This window comes from Ambystoma mexicanum, chromosome 10, assembly GCF_040938575.1.
Source record: "Ambystoma mexicanum isolate Mex_15411 chromosome 10, UKY_AmexF1_1, whole genome shotgun sequence".
NCBI lineage: Eukaryota > Metazoa > Chordata > Amphibia > Caudata > Ambystomatidae > Ambystoma > Ambystoma mexicanum.
The window spans coordinates 199,891,295-199,905,756 of NC_090932.1; positions in this window are offsets into that span (position 1 = coordinate 199,891,295).

Consider the following 14,462-nt stretch of genomic DNA (forward strand, 5'->3'; position numbering starts at 1 on the left):
GGGCTATGAAGAGCTATTCCTAGTCAAACTTAGCACTGGCTTGAGAACTGCAGATGAACTGCATGTTCTCGCTGTGCACTTCAAACTTCAAGATTACGAGGACAACCCTGGGCCCATTCCTCGGAGGCGAGCGAAGGGAGGTTGCATGTGGGAGAGCTACAGATAGCTGGTAATTATCCAAGTGAATTGAGGTTGTGTGTTGTACGAATGTCCTTCTATAAATATCAGGCAGTGAGAGTAGCAATAGGGAATCCCCTGTGTTTAATTGCCACACAATAATGTTGCAAAGGGAATATTGTTCTATCGCTGTCATTTTTACTTCTTATTGTTACAAATAATGTGGAGTGAATTTCATTTTACTGCTGCAATTGTTTTCTCTTCTGTTTGTTAGATAAGGTGGCAGCAAGAAGGGTAAGGTATTATTTTGAAATGCAACTGTTTATAATACAAATGTTATGGACACGAACCATGTAGAGTGTTTTTACTTTTGTCTTTTCTTGGTGCATTTAGGATAATATTTCGGGAGAGGGGGAAGATTTTTTTTAGGTAATACATGTGTCATGTAATACATGTGTCATGCAGATGGAATAATAGCACTAGCAATTATAAATAGCTGTGTTCATGTTTCCACTCAGTGTGTGGTCTCTGAGTGGAATTTAATACAATAGACATTGCTGAGTGTACATGAACCAGCAAAGAGGCCTTTGGAAACATAGTTCACTAATGTATATAAATTAGTGATAATACCACAGGTTATTGAGAATGCAATATGTGAAGCTGTGGTGTTTCTGAATGTAAGTCCGAGGCCTCTATGGGTCACAAGAACAGTCTAATAAAAAGAAGAGATTTGTGTATATTGGGGCCACAAATAAAACAGAAAAATTATGCTCACCAAAATACCACCAGCAATAATGTATACCACTTACTGATCCCATATAATGTAATAAAGAATGGTCACTGAAAGGAAACAAGGCCAAACCCAATCTAAATGCAAGGAGTAGTCATCGCCAAATTACCATTATTTTTGACGGTAAGAAAATACTGCCAGACCCCAAATCTACACAAAATAACCAACATATTTATGGTGCGTTGCAGGCCGGGAAAGTGATCATAGAGCACCTGCTGGGCGTGGCAAGTGTGTCTCACACTACCATTTGTACATTAGAGGGAACCCATTTCATAATAGCAGTGTGTCACTAAAACGAATTTCAGAATGTCTCAAATAGAGGCCACATTCTCAGTACTAGTGCAATATTTAGAGGCAAAGTTATATGCACATGGGACGTGGTCATAGAATAATGCCACAGAATGGCATGATCGCATTTATGGTGAAGTGCAGAAAGAACCACTAGACAACATTTTTGCAGAAGGCAGCATAATTCAGGTCTGCCTTCTGAGATTATTAAATGCAGCTGATAAACATGCAAAGAAAGATTGTCTGATACGGCTATGAGCCAAGACATGATTTATTTTGAATAGGTCCCTGCGAATGCAAGAAAGTAATACTAAGCTGGTTAACAGGTTAAAAGCTGACCTAGATGGGGCAAGTAAAAAAGAAGAAATGTTAAGAGCAGAATTAGAAGGGTGTAAAAAAGACATGCAGTTAAAATGCAGAGATTTTGATATTCAATTGTCCAAAAGTAAGAAACAGTTTGAGGACAGTGAACAAGAATTGGTACACTTTAAAGCATTGGTGGACCACATTAGACAAGATAAAGATGAGATAGTTTCAGAAATGCAGATTTTACAAAAAGAACATTATGAAAAGGAAAGTGATCTCCAAAATGCAGAACAGTAAATGGTTAAAATGTTTCAAGAAAGAGACAAGAGAAACAAATAATTCAATGAATGCCAAATAAAAATGTGCGACATGCAGGAGGTAATTAATAAAATGAGTGATGAAAACAACTATGTGCAAAATGAAGCAGACAGGCTCCTTAAGAAGTGTAAGGATTTGGAACAGAAAATATGCATTTCCAGGTCCCAGGATAGACGGCAGGGCAACACATTCAATGGGGTTGAGGTGAATTCTGTTTCTACCCAAAGAGCTCGTGCCCCAGTGATTGGGCCGGTGATTGAACTTGGTTGCAGCGCCCTTGGGGGATTTGATACACCCATTGGGGGCCGCCACCAATCCCATACACCTGGAACCAGGGTTGAATCACCAAGTAGTGCAATTCCATGCATTGCAACAAGTAGCCCCATAAAGATAATGAAATCCATCAAAGCCCTGATGAAACCATTTAAAAAGGGAGGGAAATGCTGCATAGAGGATCACTTAGAAGAGGTCCATGACATATTTAAAGCTCTCCAGATACCTAAGGAACAATACAGACAGTATTTTCATTTAACTCTAGATGCTCCCACAGCCAGTGTCATAAGGGGATTGAATGAACAGCAGAATAGACATGGGCAGAGTTTGAAAAAGAGATTAGGTGTCATTTTCCTCATTTTCAGTCATTGCAGGAGGCAAATAAATTAGCTTACACAATCACTGCTGGCCCTAATACATCCCCTTGCCAATTTTTACAAGACTTAAAAAGAGCATTTTCTTGCTTTGATGTATATTTTGACCCCAATTCTAATGAATTTAAAACTGCCTACTTCTATGGGCTACAGAAAGACATCATATCACAGTTGGTCCATGAATTTGATCGTGACAAGTCCCTTGAGTGGATTGTACACCAAACCACAAAACTATATGAAGTACTATATTGTCAGGGTAGAGAAAGTGATAAAATGAAAGACACTAGATCAAAAGCTAAAGAACCCTCAGAAACAGTGATGGAAATCAAGTCAGCCAAAATGTCCCTTGAGTCTGCTCAAAGTCCAGGTAAAAATAATTTGACACCTGAACAAAGGGGTAATCAACAAAGGTCGTCACTTCCTGTGCCAATGTTTCAATCACATGATCCTAGTAATAGGGAGAGCTACATATGCCCTAGATACTTAGGATATAGGCCCCGGACAGGCTATCGGCCTGATATGTCAGGTATGAACAATAACCAGAGACAAAATCAGGATCAAAGAAATAATGGTCCCTACCAGACATTGGGGACACAGAGCAGATATGATCCCAATACCATGATATATGGTAATCAGGATATACCCCGATATGTGGATCGATTTACTGATGATGGGAATCTACATAGGGGTCAGTACCCACAACATGAGAGACAGGACATGAGGCAGAATATGAATTACGCTCCACGTCAGTACAATGATTCCCCACCAGGGGACTACAACCAAAGGATGGGTGCACCCCGCTCCCCTCCACATATGAATCAAGAGTTCAGGAACAATCCCAATAGAAATCATTCCCCTGAGAGGTATCAGAATAGATCCAATCAGAGGGAAACAACCAATATCGATTTAGGCCACAGAGAGAGGATTCTAGAGAGATGGAAAGATTCCAGTGTCTCGAGGCCCAAATGAAAATGTTAGCTGAGCAAATAGGAAAGCTCTGTACAGCACAAAAACAGTCATCAAAGCAGGGGGCAGAATGCCATAGCAATGACCGGGTGGTTTCTGAAAAGTGACTAAGTACTTATAATACCTGCAGTGCCAAGAAAACAGATTGCTCTGATGTGATTTTCCATAATGACTCTGAGATGTATAAGGATTCAAAAATAAAGATACCTGTAAATGAACATGTGACAGAAAGTGCAAATACCCTTATGAAAGAAGTTTGGTTTAACCTAGAGCTTAATCAAACATTGGAGATTTGTACAAATAGAAAAGGAAAACCTGAAATTCCAAAAGAACAAAGAGACAGATTTAAGAATAATGACTCATTCATGGGGAATACCAGTGACCAGGGAGTGAGTGGGGATGCTATAACTCCTTCCCTCGGCAATCAGAATAATAACCAAACACAGGCAGAAAAAAGAAATACTCAAAAGGAGGGTACAGGTCAATCACCTGAAGAATTCTTTGAGCCACATATTTTTGAAGAGGTTAAAAGGACTGGTACCATACTAAATAATCACAAATGCACAGAGTTAGACAATGACAAATTGCCAAGTGATGTTGTTACACATGCTCAGTTGGAGCATTGTAATGTGACCTCTGATGATACCTGGATGGATGGGCGGACAGTGGCCACACTCCAAAAAACCTCTGAACATGGGAAAATGAATAAAGTCTCTCACACAGAAATGGGCAAAAAGGAGGGAAAAATGTCTTTCAATTTACCAATGTGCTTAGCCCAAAGTGAAAAAAAGGCCGAGAAAGGTGAGCCCCGAAATCACTAAGAATTCACACTTCTTATGTGTGTTAGAGGAAGTTGAAGACAGGTATTATGCTCCCATCACTGTAGAAGAAAAATGCAATACATTTGCAATGATTGACACTCTAGCGCACAGGCCACAATTATGTCTAAAGAATTGGTAAAGAGTATCTATGAAGGGAGATCCCCACAGAGTCAGATCACAGTGAAGGAAAATCAAGGTCCAGTGCATAACTTTAACGGGGGGGACGTGCCCATTATAGGTATAACTGAGGTTGACATAAAAATAGGAAAACACAGAATGAAACAAGAGGTATTGATCACATCTATTTGTGAAATTCCATTTCTGATGGGGACAGATTGCCTGAAAAGATTGTCTCCTCTCATAGATGGGTGAATGGAGTACTGTGGTCCTTAACCAAAAAAACATTGAGACCTAAGAAACTAAAATCACAAAACAGCAATATAAATGAATGTCACACCGTTGCCAAAACAAATGATGCAGTGGTATATCTCCAGAACAGCTGTATACGTAGCGTCACTGTTATCTTGATATGTCAAGATAAAATGCAGAGTGAAGATGAGAAACAATCTGTACAAATATATTTAGACCCAAGGAAAAAATGGAAAACTGCCATAGATGAGCACACATTATGTTTTTATTTAAAAGAGAAGAAATGCAAACAGAATACTGCTCCTAAAACAGATTCAGAAAAACACATCACTACTCTTACTGAAATACACATGGAAGATGAGCAACCATGGGTTCACATTGGTATAAATGACTATTCTAAAACAATAAAAGCCACTTTAGCAGTTGAACAGGAAAGGAGCTTCATTAATGAGAAATTGTTGCAAAAAATAATGAGAGGGAGGAGATCCCGAAATTTAGAATTAAAAAAACAATATGTCTCTGGTTTGGACAGTCCAGACTTTGAAAACCGAATTGCAGGCAGATGCATGCTGAAGATTAGCATTGGACAACAATCAAATCACCATAATGTTTGGATAGTGAGTGGGACACAAAATGACTTTTACATGGGCAATGATATCATGCACAGAATGTGGATGGTGTTAGACTTCCTTAATCAAAAAATATGGTCACGGCTAGGTGGACCGGCACCTGAATTTGAAGATAAAAGAAGGGCTTATCATTGCGCACAGATGGTCTCATATGCAATTGAATTACAGCTGAGGAAGGATACTATTATCCCTGCATTCACCAAGTAGTTTGCAATAACGCTAAAGTGCAAAAATGGACAACAGATGAAGGATCCTGATGAATTTGTGTGTTTGAATGAATCCATAAACCAGCTAGGCCTGTATTATGAATACATTCCATTGATAGATGTTGGTGAAGGGTCTGTAAAAATTATGGTGAATAATAAAGGGTGTCAAGATATTCATTTAGAGGAAAATTCCTCATCAGGAATGGCCATAAAAAAATCACATTATACTGCAGATCTAAATAACATGGTGATTGGAAACATCCCTAAAAAGTATGTGGATGCAAGGGGTGAGTTGCCAGAATACCTGGATTCTCAGCCCAAAGGAATATTTAAAATTCATTCTGTGTACCCTTATGATTCAAATGAGACAGTGTGTTGTCATCAAGAGGATTGTATAACATTTAACTTAAATGAAAATGAAACAGAAAATCAGCCCATTGAAGTGGAAGCTGATATACCAAAATATTTCAAAGTGGCAGCATTACAGAGAGACACAGCCTCACAGTTAGAAGAAAGCACAGAGATTCCTCCACTGGAAGATTTCCCAGAATTCTCAAAAATGGTAGAGGACCAGATTTTATCTGGATGCATGCGACAGCGATGAGGATAGAAATTAATTAAGGAGAATATTTATAGAGTTTAAATATGTCTTTGCTAAAGATGCTTATGATTGCGGTCTAAATAATTTACATGTGGCCATGCTACCGGAAGGATGTAGTAGAAGCCCAGTATTTGTGCGCTAGTATAGATTACCACGGGCATGTTTAGAGTCATTGGCAGAGATAATTAAAAATTATTTGGAGTCTCGGGGAATTATCAGGCCTATTCATAGCACATTCAACACACCTATTTTAGGTGTGTTAAAGCCAAATGGTCAATGGTGGCTTTGTGCAGATTTGAGGGAATTAAATAAAAGAGTACCAGTATCCAGATGGCCACTGCCATTCATTGATCAAGGCCTGGCTCAGGTACATGGCTCAAAAGTGTTTACCACGTTAGATCTCACTTCTGGATATTGGTGCGTGCCATTGGCAGAGGAGATTCAGAATTTATTTTCATTTTCATTTGATAAGACCCAATACGCATGAGTTAGAGTTCCATTCGAGTATGTCAATAGTGGGAGTGAATTTGGATTATTTTTGAGAAAGGCCATGCCTGATGCAGCGGAAAGACGTACCATAGTTTATGTGGATGATTATTGATAAAAAATGAAAGCTTGATTTTATTTTATTGTTTTATGATTGACTTCAAGTATAAGAACAAGACTCTGGACTATAAACACCTTGATTGGGAAGATATATGTAAAATATTTTATGAGGACTGATGGACTCAGAGATGAATTTCGCTATTACGGTGGTTGAACAGTGATTTATTGTGAAATGTGTGAATATTCATTTTGTTGAATTGCTATGATGTAAAAGAAGAAAAGGAGCGTGTTTTGAGTTTCTTCCAATTGTGGCATGGACCACTGCCAAATTCTCAGAAAAAGGAGGGATAAAGTAATATAATTTATTGTGTTTTGGAGTACAGCTCCAATGAATGTGATAACATTATTGCCAGCAATAATGTGGCACATATAGCCAGCCCTATGTTGTTAGCATAAAATATGGGTATGCAAATGGAGACAGGCTGCAGGTTTAAAGGTACACCAGAATATTTTTTTTCTTCTTTTTCTCTTTTTCTCTTACTTGAAATGCCTCATTCACAGGATACTACATAAGCTGTCTAATTGACTGACTTAATTAACAAATACTAATACTAGTACTAACTCAATAACATTATAATGTAATCTCTATGTGGAAAAGAGGCAGAAAGACATGCTCTGAGATTCATTTTAAACGTGCATTTGGATTCTTTTTTTCTCTCTCTGTTCACTGAGTTTGCAGGAAGCAAAATCTGCATGCCAGGAAATGAGTTTAGCTACAGTTTCGTACTGTAAAAATGATCTATTGTGGAAGGAAGGATGATACGTTTTTTGTAATTTGATTGGTGCAGAGTGTCTGCAGTGATTCCACGTAAGCATATGGGGATGAGACAGAATTTTACTGGAAGAGTCTGAAAGAAAAAAGTTCAGTTTGCTTTTTGCTGAGCTGCTGACACAGACCATCAGAGATTGGGCTATGAAGAGGCATTCCTAGTCTCACTTAGAACCGGCTTGAGAACTGCAGATTAACTGCATGTTCTCGCTGTGCACTTCAAACTTCAAGATTACGAGGACAACCCTGGGCCCATTCCTCAGAGGTGAGCGAAGGGAGGTCGCGTGTGGGAGAGCTATATATAGCTGGTAATTATCCAAGTGAATTGAGGTTGTGTGCTGTACGGATGACCTTCTATAAATATCAGGCAGGGAGAGTAGCAATAGGGAATCCCCTGTGTTTAATTGCCATGCCACAATGTTGCAAAGTGAATATTGGTCTATCAGTGTAATTTTTCCTTCTTATTGTTACAAATAATGTGGAGTGAATTTCGTTTTATTACTGCAATTGTTTTCTCTTCTGTTTGTTAGATAAGGTGGCAGCAAGAAGGGTAAGGTATTATTTTGAACTGCAACTGTTTATAATACAAATGTTATGGACACGAACCGTGAAGAGTGTTTTTACTTTTGTCTTTTCTTGGTGCATTTAGGATAATATTTCGGGAGAGGGGGAAGATTTCTTTTTAGGTAATACATGTGTCATGTTTCCCATGCAGATGGAATAATAGCACTAGCAATTATAAATAGCTGTGTGTGTGTTTCCACTCAGTGTGTGGTGTCTGAGTGGAATTTAATTTAATAGACATTGCTGTGCGTACATGAACCAGCAAAGAGGCCTATGGAAACATAGTTCACTAACGTATATAAATTAGTGATAATATCACAGGTTATTGAGAATGCTATATGTGAAGCTGTGGTGTTTCTGAAGTCCGAGGCCTCTATGGATCACAAGAACAGTCTAATAAAAAGAAGAGTTTTGTGTATATTGGGGCCACAACTAAAACAGAAAAATTATGCTCACCAAAATACCACCAACAATAATGTATACCACTAACTGATCCCATATAATGTAATAAAGAATGGTCACTGAAAGAAAATAAGGTCAAACCCAATCTAAATGCAAGGAGTAGTCATCACCAAATTACCATTATTTTTGGTGGTAAGAAAATACCGCCAGACCCCAAATCTACACAAAATATCCAACAGCCCGTTTATGTGGGTATGGAGGTTAATCGCGTCTAGGCCGTCAACCAGAGAGTGGGTCATAGGGTTGGTGGGAATGTCAAGCCATATGTTGAAATCTCCTAGAAGGGTGAGGGTGGGATGGTTTAGTTGGAAGGTGGCAATAGCGTCGCAGAGGTTGTTGGAGAATTGTCTATCGTAGCCAGGGGGTCTGTAGATGATTAGGAAGCTGTGGGAGAACAAAGGGGGGAGGGATAGTTTTACGAGGAGTGATTCGCAGGAAGGAATGGATGGCGGGTTTTCGATGATTGAGTCGTGGAAGTGAGACTTGAAGGCGATTGCTATTCCTCCTCCTGTAGAGGGACAGTTCAGTGGGATGAGGGAGTAGTCTGGGGGAAGGCTTCATTGGCGATAGGGGCGAAGTTGTCAGAGAACCAGGTTTCCGTGATAAAGACCAGGTTCGGTTTGTCAGAGGCGAGGAGGTCAAAGATGCTGTGTCTGTTTTTTACTACAGATCGGGTATTAAAAAGGATGCAATTTACTTCGGTACAGGAGGATTATGAGGGAGTGGCAGAGGTGGGGGTGGGAGGGGAGAGGGTGGAAACTGGGGAGACAGAGGGGGGGTGGTTGGTGGTTGATGGGAAGAGTAGGCAGGCAGTTGAGTTGGTTGGTTTGATGGATATGACAGATCACCAGTGGCTAGGAGCACCAGGGGGTGGAGGTATTATAAAGATTTGTCTCGGACATTCACCTGCTGTTTTAATTTTGTGAGCAAAAGCTTTCTGGACTGCTCCACAGTCTTTATCAGTGGGGTCAAACCTGGTTGCTTGAACCCAAGGTTTTTTGAGATTCCAGAGAATTTCAAAAACCTTCTTTGAGTCATTTTTTGAATTCTTTGTATGTTAAAATACTCTTGTTTTGTCCTATAGATCGCATTCTGATATAATTTGCTTAAAGCCTTCCATTTATCTTTATTTTCTGTGTCTTGTCACAGCTCTGACATGTATAAGCTGTGGTTGTACATAACATCTTCATGGGAGGCTCATATACATCCATGGTTATGTATTATACCCAGAGTGTCAGTTTCAGTCAGTTACTGTATTCATGTGTTTCAATATATTCAGACTCTGACTACAATCCTATATTGAGTACAGTGTGGCACCAGCGCCGTTCATACCCGGCCGCCGCATTATGAGTTCTGCTCGCGGGTCCCTGACAGCCCGCCATCAATGATGCCAGTGTAACCATGCTCCCCACCCCCATTCTGCCCTATGTGGCAGAATGGGGATCCGGAGAGCAGCATTATCTTGCTGTGTTTTTGGCTCTTCTTCAGGCATCCTGATTGCTTTTCGAGGGCACCCTCGTTGTTTCAATCTTTTTTTCAGTAGGTCACACTGTTTTTAAATTCCTCCATTTGTGTACAATTTCTTCTGGTGCGGAGGAATTGCCCAAAGTTCAGGTTTGTTTTTAGGCTCAGAGGATGATAACTGTTAAAGTGAAGTAAGGTGTTTTTATAGTGGCTTTACGGAACAGTGTGGTTTCTTTGCTGCCATGGTAAGTTTTCATTAAAACCTCGATTAGGAAGGCTGCCAGGTTGAGGTCATATGTCACAGTGAATTTGGGAAATGGGTCCCATTCATTGAGCCATTGCCAGAAGTTGTTAAAATCTGTTAGAGTAACGTTCAAAATCATGATGAATTGTCAATATAATGATGGCAGGTTTTGATATGAACCAGAAGTGCGTTGGGGTTGTTATACAAGAATAGATTTTCAAAATTGTCCATATATAAATTGGCTATGCTGGGGGCAATAAGTTGCTCCCATACTTGTCCTGTATGTTTGTTTAAAGAGTTTCTTCTCCAAAAGAAAAATGTTTTCAGTCAACGCCAACCTTATACATTCTATGATGAAAGCAGTTGGGACTTTTTCTTTTGCAGTAGTATGTTGGTCCAAATAATGTCACATCACTTCTATACTAGCATTTTGTGGTATTCTAGTATAGAGTGCTTCCACATCAACTGTCACTAGAATGTCCTCTTGTTCGATACTCAAGGCCGAGGTGATATTGATAATTTCAGTGGAGTCCGGGATGTATGACTTCATTCTGGTGACAAAAAGGGCACAGAAAAAAATCTGCCTACTGTGAGAGGGGTTCCAGTATTGAGCTGATAGCTGACACGGTGGGTCTGCCTGGATTTTGGGTATTATTCTTGTGTACCTTTGGCATGATATAAAAAGCTGGGGTTACCAGATGTATTTTTTTCAGAAATTGTTTCTCTTCCTATTCTATCCACCTTCCAGGCATGTGTGCTGCATCAGACTTGCAATTTCTTTCTGAAGTCACAGGGTTGGATTGGTTTTTAGGTGTCAGTAGTGGTCCTTGTTTCCCAGCAGTCTGAGTGCTTCTTTTCTGCAGTCACTGCATTTCCATAGGACTATGCCACCAGCTTTGTCTGCCTCTCTTTCATTTTTGTTGAGGTTATCGCTTGACTGATGTTTACTGGCCAAAGGTTTCTTGGTCTCATGTAGCACTCTGTTTTCAAATTTGAGGATGTTGGGACAGGTGGTGGATGCTGGAGGTTTGAAGTTTTAGTATGGTTTCAGCCCAGAACACTCCCTTCTTTTCTGTTCCTACTATCATCTTCTGATCCTCTAAAGAAGTATTTTAGTTTTAAGACTCCAAAAAGCATCTACGTCACCCTCAGTTGTGAAGTCATTGGCTCTCGTGGTTGGAACACACTGAGCCTTTTGTTGAGGACATTCACTTTGTCTATTGAGAGGTTGTATTCAGTCAAATTGAAAATAGGTGCTACCGCTACTGTCGCATTCTGCTGTTCCATTGCTGGGTCCTCATCCTGTATTCTCCATGTGGGTACAGTTTCCTGATTCTGCCTCTGCGCCCCCGTCCCAGAAAAAAACTGTTGGGGTTTGAGATTGTGTGCCATTGAGGTCGATGGTGGTTTATCTCTCTTGCCAGAGCACTTCCACTTTTCCACTTGTTATGTTGGATGTCTCAGAAAAAGTTCAGAGCACAATTCCAACTCTGGAGCCTTGTTCCGTATGTTTTATTTTGTTCAGTATAAAAGCCGGAGTTCAAATATGGATAAGTATTTTTTTCTTTATAGGTTTCTATGGGCCTCATTACAGGGATGGCGGTAAGGGATTACCGGCACCGGTAAGGGCACCAGTGCCGGTAATCACACCGAGAAGGACGACAAGGACTGTTGACTGCTGGAAATGCTGCCTGCGTGAAACTGACATCGCGCGTTTGTTTTCAGCATTTGTTTTCACCGTGCATCTTTACCAACGAACGAAAACGTGTGGAAGGAGGACGTCTTTGAAAGCAATACAGGAAGTTGCCTGGAGGCAGCTGCTATTGGGCTGGTAGGCTTGGACACTCCCCCCCTAAACCCACCCTCTTGCCATAACTACCCAAGTTGCAGCGCACCTGCGCACGCACCGAGAAGGACGACAAGGACTGTTGACTGCTGGAAACGCTGCCTGCGTGAAACTGACATCGCACGTTTGTTTTCAGCATTTGTTTTCACTGTGCATCTTTACCAACGAACGAAAACGTGTGGAAGGAGGACGTCTTTGAAAGCAACACAGGAAGTTGCCTGGAGGTGAACTATGATAAGACTGGAATAGTTAGAAAGTGTGTCAGTTAATAGCCTCGAGTGTGTCAGTTTAATAGACACTTAATGGTCACTTAATGGTCTGCCTGACTGCAAGTCTGCCAACTTTATGATAATTAGTTTGAAAGTCTGTTTTTTTTTCTTTAGGCAGCTGCTATTGGGCTGGTAGGCTTGGACACTCCCCCCCTAAACCCACCCTCTTGCCATAACTACCCAAGGTGCAGCGCACCTGCGCGCGCACCAAGAAGGACGACAAGGACTGTTCACTGTTCACTGTTAGCTGTTAGTCTTAGTATGATAGCCTTTTCCCTATTAAAATATACTCGTACAGAAATCAATCTAACATTTGTGCAGGTAAGAAAAAGAAGTATTGTGTGACTACTACGGTAAAAAGTTTGTATCGTGGTTAAAAAAAAAAAGTGAAAAATGAAAAATAAGAAATCCAAATTGCCAACAGTTATGAAAGGCCCACGGGCGGACTTTTTTGTGGCAGTATCCACGCGCAGAGCTAGCTTAGCAAGGGCGGCTGCGCTACCACTTCCCCCGCAACAGCCTGATGAAGAAGACGAACTAATTGCATGTGCTATAAACTGCCCAAATAATCTGAAATTAGGCAAAGATAAGGGAACGGAGGAGTTACAAATGAATGCTAACTCACAATCCTTGTTTGCAGAAGAACTAATTGACCTCCCGCAAAAAGAGGTTCTGAAAGAATTTTGGTCTGAGTTAGCTAACTCTCAAGGGGAAGTAGGCTTAAATGAACAACTGGACGATGATACCCCTAATGTATTTAGGACAGTGGATTTAGACACCTTTCAACCAAATGACATGTCTGCGTCTATAGTCTCTAATGGTATGGATTTGAATAATGAGTTACCTTTGGATAAATCTGACAATACTGATATGTGCACATTGATGGGGATTTTTAACCGATTGATCTTAAGCAAATTAAAAAGACAAACAAACTTATTATCACAAATTAATACATCTGTCCAGCAGGTACCTGATAAGCTTAATGAAATCTTAGCTAAATCTGTAGGAAAGCCGGCTGTAAAACCTTTAACTGGTAAAAGGTCAGAAGAGATTCTTATGAATTCAGAAAAATCTCTAGCCTTGGAACTATTGTTATAGAACATTCACAGAAACTGAGTAACCCAAATAAAACAATCTTGGCGGGGTCTAAGACTACGGTATTAGCGACTGAACTTTGCCTCAAACCAAATGTGGAAAAAGTAGGTGGAAAAACAAATATATCGAAAAAAGAAAAAAAAAACGCTAACACAGATGCAAAATAAAAATAAAAACAAAAACTTCCCGAAAACATTGCGTAAATTCTTAAGAGATGTGAATTTCAAAAAAATGATAGAAACTGAGCAGCAGGATCTGATAGGCTCGGACAAGTCTAAAACTGTGAAAAAACACACAGATACGGAAGAAATCACGAATACAAGAGGTGATGAGGCTAAAGCTAACCTATCCTTGCAGCAGGAAGTTTATCTTGAATCTGAAAAAAACATCTCTGAAACGATGAAAAAAAAAAAGAAAGAATCCTTAGATATCGCATCAAGGCTGTCGTCGTTGAAAACTGGAAAGGTAGATAACTTTGAAATCTTTAAAGCCAACTCGATGATACCTACTGCATTACCGAAAACTAATAACCCGACAGCTGAGAGCGAGAAGATTCCTGTAGGCAACATTGTAGGCCCAATTACAATTCTGGAAAACAATGATACGAAACAGATGTTAAACTCAAAGTTAAATCTTCAAAATACACCATCTTGCGCAGGGAGTATGCTGATACAAAATGAAATGTTAATCTCTGATAGTGAAATTGTGAATGCACTTTTAGAAGACTTTAGTAATGAAATGGAAACAAACAAAAAAGAGCACATTAATAAAACCGAAGAAATGAACGATAAATGTGCAATTGAAACTGAAAGTGAAAAGGGTATCAAGCAACAAGATATTACTATGATAGTAAGAAAAATTTTAGAAGAACATAATAACAATAGAAATACACTTGAAGAAACAAAACCTAGTCTGGAAAGGAGAAATACACAAATACCGTATGAAAACTATGAAGAGGATGACGAATTTCTAGATTTAAAAAATCCAGCCAAGGCCGAACTGCCCAGCCTAATACTTACTACATTATTCCCAGAAGGCAGAAAGATAATTTTGAACCGCTCGTACATTATGTCACTATTTGCTAT